This window comes from Eriocheir sinensis, chromosome 20 (assembly GCF_024679095.1).
Source record: "Eriocheir sinensis breed Jianghai 21 chromosome 20, ASM2467909v1, whole genome shotgun sequence".
Lineage (NCBI taxonomy): Eukaryota > Metazoa > Arthropoda > Malacostraca > Decapoda > Varunidae > Eriocheir > Eriocheir sinensis.
Window position 1 is genome coordinate 2,830,337 of NC_066528.1, and position 11,704 is coordinate 2,842,040.

The window sequence follows — 11,704 nt, forward strand, 5'->3', positions numbered from 1 at the left end:
GGAAAAAGTTAAAATTAATCCTCATTCTCCTTCTGTTACCGAGACCAAGATTATTGACCAAGACTGCTTCCCTCAGCCCCGCCACCGCCTGAGAACACTATCACACCTAGCACGAAAGAATACAGAGGTAAGAAAAGGTGGAAAAAGTTAAACCTAATCCTCCTTGTACTTTTCTGTCACCGAGACCAAGATTATCGACCAAGACTGCTTCCCTCAGACCCGCCACCGCCAGAGAACACTATCACACCTAGCACAAAAGAATATAGAGGTAAGAAAAGGTGAAAAAAGTTAAACCTAATCCTCCATGTACTTTTCTGTCACCGAGACCAAGATTATCGACCAAGACTGCTTCCCTCAGACCCGCCACCGCCTGAGAACACTATCACGCCTTGGAAGAAATAAAACGTTTGTTGTAATACTATAGAGGTGACAAAAGATGAAAAAATTTAACCCATGCTTCCTTTACTGTAAAAAAAAGAAGAGTCTAACCAAGCCTTCACGCATCGAAGAGTTGGGATGAAATAATGCTGGCTGCAGGAAAATATATACAGGTCCGAAAGCAAATTACCCGTCTTTAGTTCCCTAATTACTTTTAATGAACCTAATTTGTGAATTTATCGAAGACAATAGATGTTTTACAGTTAATTGACTAATCTGGCAATTAAACTATTATAATGAAGGGGGGGAGCACAGGCGCGCGGACATGCAAACGCTCTCTCTCTCTCTCTCTCTCTCTCTCTCTCTCTCTCTCTCTCTCTCTCTCTCTCTCTCTCTCTCTCTCTCTCTCTCTCTCTCTCTCTCTCTCTCTCTCTCTCTCTCTCTCTCTCTCTCTCTCTCTCTCTCTCTCTCTCTCCTGGCTATCTTTCCTACGGCTAGATTTCAAAATTAATCAAATATATGTAATCTCTCTCTCTCTCTCTCTCTCTCTCTCTCTCTCTCTCTCTCTCTCTCTCTCTCTCTCTCTCTCTCTCTCTCTCTCTCTCTCTCTCTCTCTCTCTCTCTCTCTCTCTCCTGCTATCTTTTCCTTCAGCTAGATTTCAAAATTATATAATTTTCCTCTCTCTCTCTCTCTCTCTCTCTATCTCTCTCTCTCTCTCTCTCTCTCTCTCTCTCTCTCTCTCTCTCTCTCTCTCTCTCTCTCTCTCTCTCTCTCTCTCTCTCTCTCTCTCTCTCTCTCTCTCTCTCTCCTTGGCTATCTTTCTAATCTTCTTGCTGTAATTATTTAACTTTAATCTTCCTTCTCTCTCTCTTAACTGCCTTCAAATCTCTCTCTCTCTCTCTCTCTCTCTCTCTCTCTCTCTCTCTCTCTCTCTCTCTCTCTCTCTCTCTCTCTCTCTCTCTCTCTCTCTCTCTCTCTTTCTAACCTTGATCCCCTTTAATTCCCCTTTTCTTAATCCCCTTTAAGGTGAATGTTTTCGTCTTTTATTTTAAGACTGTCGTACCATCTCAAAAACGTACTATACATTTTCTCCTGCCGATCACTTTTTGTAGCTCGCTTGCTCCCATTTTTAACCTTGACCCCCTTTCCTCTTTTCTTAATCCCCTTCAAGGTGAATGTTTTCGTCTTCTCTTTTCAGACTGTCGTATCATCTCAAAGACGTACTTATATGCTATATTGCCATCACAACCCAACGTTCATCACGGAAAAGGACAGCGGAGCACACTATGCAGCCTATATACAATTACCTCTACTACCACTCAAAGTTCCCCCGAAATAAAAAATGGTACACGATTTAATAAACTTATGACAACACAGCACCAGCCAATTAGCCAGCCAACATTGTAGTCAACACTGCATCCTGCGGGTAATTATAGAGACCAGCGTTTTTAGGGTTCACACATACACACCCATTTCGCAGGCAAAATATTAAACTCTTGGTAATAGCCAACATTATACAGAACACTACGTCCTACACGTAACTATAGACCAATGTTCGTAGTTTAATTTTCACATACACATCCTGCAAAAACAATCTAGCAAACTCTAAGTAATATTTACCTTCACTAACGCCAGACTGTTCCAAGATCTTATAAGCCGAATCATCATTTACCTGAAAAGAGAAAGAAAAAACACGATGAGCTTCATTACCAGACAAAAAAAAAAGAAGTATAAAACCTTAATCTTATAATAGGCGTCGTTTCTGCTCCGCTTTGAAGAAAACTGCAACTTTTAGGAGCTGCCATTTACAGGAGATCTTCCCTGAGTGGCGGTGAAAGGATTTAATTAGGGACAAAGGCGGGTGGGCGGTGCTCGGCGGACAGAACCTTGGGCGGCTTTTGCAGGGAGAGAGAGAGAGTGAGAGACGCCGTGGATATGCTAGGGTTGGTATTCTCAGACGTTTCCTCACACGATATGTCCCCGGGAGTAAAAGAAAGGTAGAGAGGTTAGGTTAGGTTAGGTTAAGTGGACGGTGCTCGGCGGACAGAACCTTGGGCGGCTTTTGCAGGGAGAGAGAGAAACACCGTGGATATGCAAGGGTTGGTATTCTCAGACGCCTCCTCACACGATATGTCCCCGGGAGTAAAAAAAAGGTAGAGGTTAGTTAAGGATGGTGAGTACACGTTGATTATCACTGTTATTCGTCCTTGTAGGTGTAGGAGACTTGGGTTTAGGAGAAATTTGTGTAAAAGGAAGATAAACACGACTCACTCCACGCAGCCATAACACATGCATGGCCTTCACACGCTGGCCAGGATGAGTAAAGCAAGTCTCCTCGCGCCACGGGCTGAGAGGACCAATCAGACTCACCCCAAACACGTGGATATCATACCTTTAGACCATGGGTTCTTAACCTCTCCATGATCCCAGACCCCCATTGGATTGCTCAGTATGGTCACATACCCCTTCGCTTGACTGCTGATATCATCATCACCTAACTCTAACGGTGCCTACAGCTCAAAAATCATTCATATTCAAAACAGTGAAGAATTGCGAGACGTTCGTGACAGGGTTGCCAAATATTTTGGGGGTCTAGAGGGCATCATAGGTTCATGAGGTGTGGGGAGGGTGGCGAGCGAAGCGAGCATGCGCAGGTGGTGGAGAAGTTTTGAAAAATAAGCAGTTTTAGGGGGATTTTGAGGCCGGTATAGAAATTATTGTGGGGCTATAGCCCCCACCCACCCGAGTCCCCCAAGAAATTACGGCCCTGTCCCCATATTTAGAACCACACTTAATTGCTTTCCAAATATTATAATATATATTCAAGAGAAAGAAATGTAATACAACTGAGTATTAATCAATTTTAGTAACAAAATAACACAAATTATAAATATTGAATAGCAGTGCTAGTTCTAATGTATCATTCTAACCATTATTGATAAATCAAATATATCTTAATATTCAAAGATTGAGTCCCATACCCCCAGCATTTGGTTCCCATACCCCTGAGGGGTATGAATACCCCCGGTTAAGAACCTCTGCTTTAGACGATTAAGGGTAAGGAGATAAGCGCCGAGGCCACGCGCAGCTTTAGCTTATGCCCCAAACTCTACCTTTTCTTTACAGCAAGGGAGGCAGCTCAAGCAACGATGCACGATTATCGTACTCAGAGCATAGTATTTACCGGTTTCTGACGCATAACTGTTGCCAAGACACATCAGGAATTAACTATTTTAACGATAATTATAAATGAATCTTGTTATTGGGGTCCAGGAGATAGTTTTTGGGTCGGAAGTCGGTAAATATAAGAGGCTGAGTACGACAATCTGGCAACGGTGAGCTCAAGGGCAAGGAACAAACACAGGAACAGAAAGGCTCGCCAGACGCTGCTCCGACGATAGAAAACAGAACGAGAGGCTGAAAGAGAGGTCCGTTTCGGGTGTAGAGGTGTATTATTTACTAACTTTCGAGGTTTCTGTGTACACTACATCGAAATTTTCCCAAGAAGTGGGCCGGTGAGCAAAGGATCATTAACTCTTACTACAGCATACGCCCACAACTTTACCTTTTACCATCAAGCTTCTAATACTTCTTTGGCTGTGACAGTTAATTTACATACTATACTTTATAACATGGCTTTTTAAATGACAGAGTAACTTGTGAATTTCCAGGAACCAAAGTGCATCGAAATTTTCCCAAGAAGTGGACCAGTGAGGGAAGGATCATTAACTCTTACTAACATAAAACGTAGTCTGACTAATTCGCCTCCTGCAGTAGTTTATATTTGGCTTTAGGACTTTATATATTACGAAAGCGCTTATTAGATGGGACAATGTTTTCAGTACACCTTTGAAATAATAAGGGTAGTATTATAAGACATTTCGCCGCCCAAGAACCCATATTGACAAGGCTTTCGTAGGAGTTGTGGGCATTTCCAGGGGTAGTTTTATGGGCCTGGTGGAAGTTTGACCCTTCCTCTGTACGGTGAACTTGAAGAAACACTCATTAGAACCCGACTGGCCCCCTCTTTGACCTTTGGAAATAGCTGGTGTGAGAAGCCAAAGTGCCTCATAATACCGACCTAAGAGTATACACGAGGTTTCTAAAGACGACTAATGGTGATAATTAACGTCCAGTGAGCACCCTTAATTAAACCCTTTACCCTCCTGCTACTCAGATTTACCTTAAACGAGTCTCCTACACCCCGAAGGACGAATTACAGTGATAATTAACGTCCAGTGAGCGCCCTTAATTAAACTCTTTACCTTCCTTTTACTCAGATTTACCCTAACTGCGAGTCTCCTACACCCCTAAGGACGAATAACGGTGATAATTAACGTCCAGTGAGCGCCCTTAATTAAACTCTTTACCTTCCTTTTACTCAGATTTACCTTATCCGCCAGTCTCCTACACCCCTAAGGACGAATAACAGTGATATTTAACGTGTAGTGAGCGCCCTTAATTAAACTTTTTACCTTCCTTTTACTCAATTTGCCTTAACCGCGAGTCTCCTTCACCCCTAAAGACGAATAACAGTGATAATTAACATCCAGTGAGTGCCCTTAATTAAACTCTTTACCTTCCTGCTACTCAGATTTACCTTAACCGCGAGTCTCCTACACCCCTAAGGACGAATTACAGTGATATTTAACGTCCAGTGAGCGCCCTTAATTAAACTCTTTACCTTCCTTTTACTCAGTTTGCCTTAACCGCGAGTCTCCTTCACCCCTAAGGACGAATAACAGTGATATTTAACGTCCAGTGAGCGCCCTTAATTAAACTCTTTACCTTCCTTTTACTCAGTTTGCCTTAACCGCGAGTCTCCTTCACCCCTAAGGACGAATAACAGTGATATTTAACGTCCAGTGAGCGCCCTTAATTAAACTCTTTATCTTCCTTCTATTCAGATTTACCTTAAACGAGTCTCCTACACCCCTAAGGACGAATAACAGTGACAATTAACGTGTAGTGAGCCTCCTTAATTATTCCCTACCTTCCTTTTATTCAGATTTACCTTCAACGTGGGTAATTAAGGTGTAGTGAACGTTCTTAACCTTTCTATGCGTTCCTTTCACTCAGATTTCTCCTATACGTCCTAAACCATATTTTGCTTTCCTTTCCCTCAGAATTACTCTAAACACGAAGCTTCTATACCTACAAAGACGAACAACAGTGATAATCAACGTGTACTCACCATCCTTAACTAACCTCTCTACCTTTCTTTTACTCCCGGGGACAGCAACAAGCAATGGGTAGGCGTCGCTAATAATAATTTGCCTCATATTTCACGGCCTTCATCACCCGCTCCATTCTTCCCTAATTAGCAGAATGAGACGGTGTATTTTTGTCCGCGGCGGTGTGACAGTATCGTTAGCGTGGCGGCGCCCTGGGCCAGACATTCGTTCCGAGGAGGACCTGTAATTAAGTCGCTTCCCGGCCGCCTGTGTCACTTCCTGGTCCTCTCCCTCCTCCTCCGCCTCTTCCTCCTCACAAGCACGACACAGCCAGCGACGCGTTAACTCGCCCGACCTCCTCGCTAAGTAGAAAGGCGAAGAACTCCAAGCAAATGAGACGCTGGCTAAAACTCGTGAAGTGAGTAAAATGTTTTTTGAGGTGAACTTTTACGAATACATTCATTTAGAAGGTGAAGCTGGGACCATACGCTCTGGCTGTGCTCGTCTCCCTCCAGTTGAACACTTCCCCTGTGATGGAAGGCTTAGCATCAATTCGCAGACTACAATTTGGATTTAGGGTTTTAGGGTACAGCCCACCCAGCTCCCCGTTGATGCAGTGGTTATCGTCCCTGACTACAAATCTGCAGGGTTCGAATCCCGGCCTGGGCAGTCAGCCTGCAGCCCACCATCCTTTTGGGCTGGTCGATAAATAGGTCCCGGGGGAAACTTGGGGAAGGTAAACTGTGATAACCCGGATGTCACGCTGGCCTTGTGTCCCGGGGTGAAGGGTTCTCTCCCACCACAGATTCAAAGGGCCAACGGGACGGAGATGAGCACCGCCGCCACGCGCAGCCACAGCATACGCCCCCAACTTTACCTTTTACCATCAAGCTTCTAATACTTCTTTGGTTGTGGCAGTTAATTTACATACTATACTGTATAAAATGGATTATTAAATGATAGAATAACTTGCGAATTTTCGGTAACCAATTTGGATATACATTATAGCATGGATTTTTAAATGATGGAGTAACATAAATTTCCAGGAACCAATTATATATACTTCGGAATATGTATTTTTTTTTTATGTTGGAGTACTTGTGAATTTCCAGGAACCAATTATATATACTTAAGAATACGTATTTGTTTTATGTTAAAGTACTTGTGAATTTCCAGGAACCAATTATATATACTTAGGAATATGTATTTGTTTTTATGTTAGAGTACTTGTGAATTTCCAGGAACCAATTATATATACTTAAGAATATATATTTTTTTTATGACAGAGTACTTGTGAATTTCCAGGAATCAATAATATATACTTAGGAATATGTATTTTTTTTTATGTTAGAGTACTTGTGAATTTCCAGGAACCAATTATATATACTTAAGAATATGTATTTTTTATATTTTTTATGACAGAGTACTTGTGAATTTCCAGGAACCAATTAATATACTTCAGAATATGTATTTTTTTTATGACAGAGTACTTGTGAATTTCCAGGAACCAATTATATATACTTAGGAATATGTATTTTTTTTTTATGTTAGAGTACTTGTGAATATTTTTTTTATGACAGAGTACTTGTGAATTTCCAGGAACCAATTATATATACTTAAGAATATGTATTTTTTGAGATAGAGTACTTGTGAATTTCTAGGAACCAATTTATGTATACTTTAGAACACGGATTTTCAAATGATAGAATAACTTGTGAATTTCCAGGAACCGTTTTTTGTATACTTTAGAACACGGCTTTTTTAAATGATGAAATAACTTGTGAATTTCCAGGAACCAATTTATGTATACTTTAGAACACGGCTTTTTAAATGATAAAATAACTTGTGAATTTCCAGGAACCATTTTTTGTATACTTTAGAACACGGCTTTTTAAATGATAAAATAACTTGTGAATTTCCAGGAACCAATTTATGTATACTTTAGAACACGGATTTTCAAATGATAAGAGTAACTTTTGAATTTCCAGGAACCAATTCATGTATACTTTAGAACACGGATTTTCAAATGATAAGAGTAACTTGTGAATTTCCAGGAACCAATTCATGTATACTTTAGAACACGGCTTTTTTAAATGATAAAATAACTTGTGAATTTCCAGGAACCAATTTATGTATACTTTAGAACACGGCTTTTTAAATGACAGAGTAACTTGTGAATTTCCAGGAACCGTTTTTTGTATACTTTAGAACACGGCTTTTTAAATGACAGTAACTTGTGAATTTCCAGGAACCATTTTTTGTATACTTTAGATTTTAGAACACGGCTTTTTTAAATGATAAAATAACTTGTGAATTTCCAGGAACCAGTTTATGCATACTTTAGAACACGGCTTTTTAAATGATAGAATAACTTGTGAATTTCCAGGAACCAAAGTGCATCGAAATTTCCCCAAGAAATGGACCAGTGAGGGAAGGATCATTAACTCTTACTAACAGAAAACGTAGTCTGACTAATTCGCCTCCTGCAGTAATGTATATTTGGCTTCAGGACTTTATATATTACGACAGTGCATATTAGATGGGACAATGTTTTCAGTACACCTTTGAAATATTAAAAAGTATACAGAAACGACGTGCATGGTAGAGGCAACGCATATTACGTGATGAAGAGAATGAGGAAGAGGAAGAAGAAGATAAATGAAAGGAGAAGGAGAAGGCAGAAGCAGGAGGAGAAAGAGGAGGCAGTGGAGAGGAAGAGAGGAAAGGAAACTGGAGAAGGAGGAGGAAGAGGAGGAGGAGGAGGAGGAGGAGGAGGTAGAGAAGAGGGAAAGAAGAAGGGAGACTGAAAAGAAAGGAGGAGGAGAAGGAGGATGCAGAGAGGGATAGAGTGAAGGAGACAGGAGGAGGAAGATGATGACGAGGAAGAGGAGGAGGAGGAGGAGGAGGAGGAGTAAAAGAAAGTTATCAAAGGTCATATGAAAGGGATGTTTGCAGTCGCCATGCAGAGAAAATATAAAAGAAATGATGAGAGAGAGAGAGAGAGAGAGAGAGAGAGAGAGAGAGAGAGAGAGAGAGAGAGAGAGAGAGAGAGAGAGAGAGAGAGAGAGAGAGAGAGAGAGAGAGAGAGAGAGAGAGAGAGAGAGAGAGAGAGAGCCACGGAGAGAGACAGAGAGAGAGAGAGAGAGAGAGAGAGAGAGAGAGAGAGAGAGAGAGAGAGAGAGAGAGAGAGAGAGAGAGAGAGATGGACAGACAGACAGACATACAGACAGACAGACGTATTCTTCTATTCCTTATCCCTTGAAATCTTTACCAGAGTTTTATTAAAAAATGAAAAGAAAATAAGTTGTTGAAATGATCCTTCTATCCTTCTATCTTCTTATTTCTTATCCCTCAAAGTTTTTACCAGACGCACAACGAATATGGAAAGAAAATAACTTGTCCTAAATAGAATGGATGAGGCCTTGGTGAATGGCGGTGACAGTTTATATAATACGAAAAAGATCTCATAATATCAATTCCTCGTCCCTCGTCTCGTCTGTCAGAGGGATAACACGTCAGCTCTTCTCTTTTCTCCTCTCTTTTCCTCCCCGGCGATTCCTCCTCTAAATTTCCTTTGATATCAGAGACCATCATCTTCCGCTCTTCCATTCAGGCCAACGTGGGAGTTAGCTCTTGTGTGAGTCCTGGGCGGCGACCACTAAGCTGACGCAGGTAGTTTGGCACCGGGTAACGTTTTCCATTGTCAAGGAAGCAGCTCAAGGGAAATAAGCATAAAAAAGAACGCTGCTAAGAACTGCTCCTATATAAAAATAAATAGTGCTGAGTTGCCATAAGAGAAAGGAAGCAGCTCAAGGAAAATAAGCATAAAAAAGGCCGCTAAGAACTGCTCCTATAAAAATATATATTGGGTTGCCATAAGAGAAATTCCGTATGATAGAGATTGTGGTCCATCTTATCAAACTCTTCGAAGCCTTAGTCCATCTATTTCAAACGGCTCTCGCAGTTGTCGTGGGTGGTTTCCTGAGCCTGGCGGTAGTTTTGCAAGGCTTCCGCGCTGTGAATGGGACAAAAGCCCGTATTTTTAACGTATCAGCATCTCAGTTTGTCTGCTTGAAAAGACTCGTAGAAGGTGCTGGGATTTTCATGGAGCGTTTTGTGATCCTGGTGATAGTTTTACACGACAAAAGCCCGTATTCTTAAACGTATCAGCACCCCAGTTCGCCTGCTTGAAAACACTATCGTAGAAGGTGCTGGGATTTTCATGGAGTGTTTTGTGATCCTGGTGATAGTTTTACACGACTTCTGCACCACGAACGGGATAAACACCCACGACAAAGCGGTAAATGTTCTCTGTGGCCTTGAGACATAGTAGTAGTGAGAGACTGATATGTTTAATAATATTGACTACAGACGCATAACAAATCGACGTAGCTCCTCTCTGGCCTTGAAAACGTTCGTAACAGGATCCACAAACGTTTGAAAATACGAGTGCGAATCAGCAAGTCATCGGTAACATACTCAAGCTGCGTCTATACTAAAGCTGCTTGCCTGTTGTACTTTCCTTCGAGCACATTATCAGTAAGCAGGAATCCCAACCGAATCCTAAAGTCTGGGGTAACTAGAGACGATTAGTCGCTAAACTTTATCTGAACGCATTATGAGTGGGCTGGAATCGCTCTCCTGCATGCGTAACTCCATTCGACTAAAAGCGGTCAGTTCGAGAATCACATTTTATTTTCAGCGACCGAACTTTGCTTTTAGTTCGCACGAGTCCTGAATAACTATCAACCGAGCCGCGGCGCCGTCACGCGAGGCGGACTGGGCGGGTACGGCGAGGAACACAACGCTCTGGTGCGATACGTGAGGATCAATGTGTCTTCTTGCAACATGTATAAAGACAATCACCAGCTCAACAAAGACTACATAGGAACTGTTTATCTACGTGTCAATTTAAGGCATTGATCATCCAAGTTATATTGCAAACACTCATAATAATAAATGAATCAAAATGAACACATATAGTCTTTCATAATGGACAAACACGCCCCGGGATGTGACAGGCCTCAGGAAAACTGATGTACTTTGGTCACAGCTCAGCCGGCCATCCAACATAGATCTCTCGTTTGGCCACTCATTTCTACTTTCTTCATATGAGCGTAGATTAACCGGCTTTGCTTATTTATTTTTGTCCTTAAGCTGTTTCCTTTACTGAAAAAAATACTGTGTGGGTTGCGACTGCCGGGCACGAGGGTAACTTATCGGCGTCCTCTGCCACAGCCTTCCGTGCTGCCGCGGCGCCGGACCAACCCGTCACGACGCTAATTGAGCACAGAACACGATACAAATGCAAAACAGATTCCTGGAAAGCTTGTAATACACTTATGTGAAATTTGTATTAAGACTGCGGTGCAACAATGTGTGCCGTGCGGTGCTTCCGTGTTAGGGACGCACACGAAAAAGCTGCCGCCGCTTCCTATTACCTGGGCATAAAAGTTGGGCAGCAAATCAGTAATCAGAGGCGTCAGTTTACCGGCGAGCCATCATTAATACTACAAGCGTGAAATCTGAGCTACAAAAATTATCTTTCGCGAAAGACGGAGTGAGGCGAGGCCGCTGTCTTGGCTTCCTTTTGAGACGACTTGGCCCTCGAGGCTCGGCCCTCAAGACGCCAGCTGGATGAGCCGGGGGAAGGTCGAGAGGACAGTGGTCAATGGTGCATGATTTCCGCTGCTTTAAGCTCCCAATGACCCCACCCCTCCCGCTACTGGCCCGCCGCCGCCCCGAACACCCAAGGGAGCTCTTTCGCGGGTGTGCGTACGGCCCAGACTGGAGTATACGTGGTGTGCGACCTTAATGACCGCCCGGCTGGTTTCTTATCAACTAATGACAGGGATCCATTCTGTCCGCGGCCGCCCGAGCGTGTATCGCCACTCCAGGGCTCGTGACACGGGGCGAAGTGACGCTGCAAGATTTTGTCACTCTTTACCAAGGCAACTTTGTCATTTGTGTAAAATTATATATAGTTTTATCTTCGCGCTGATCATATTCGCGGCCTTGTGTTTAACGAACGCTAAGTTTTGGGTCACCTGAAAAAGTTACTTATAATATGATGTCCAATAATTATACACGCGCGCGCACGCACAGGCAGGATCTTACTGACGCACGCAAGCAAGCGGACACACACACACAC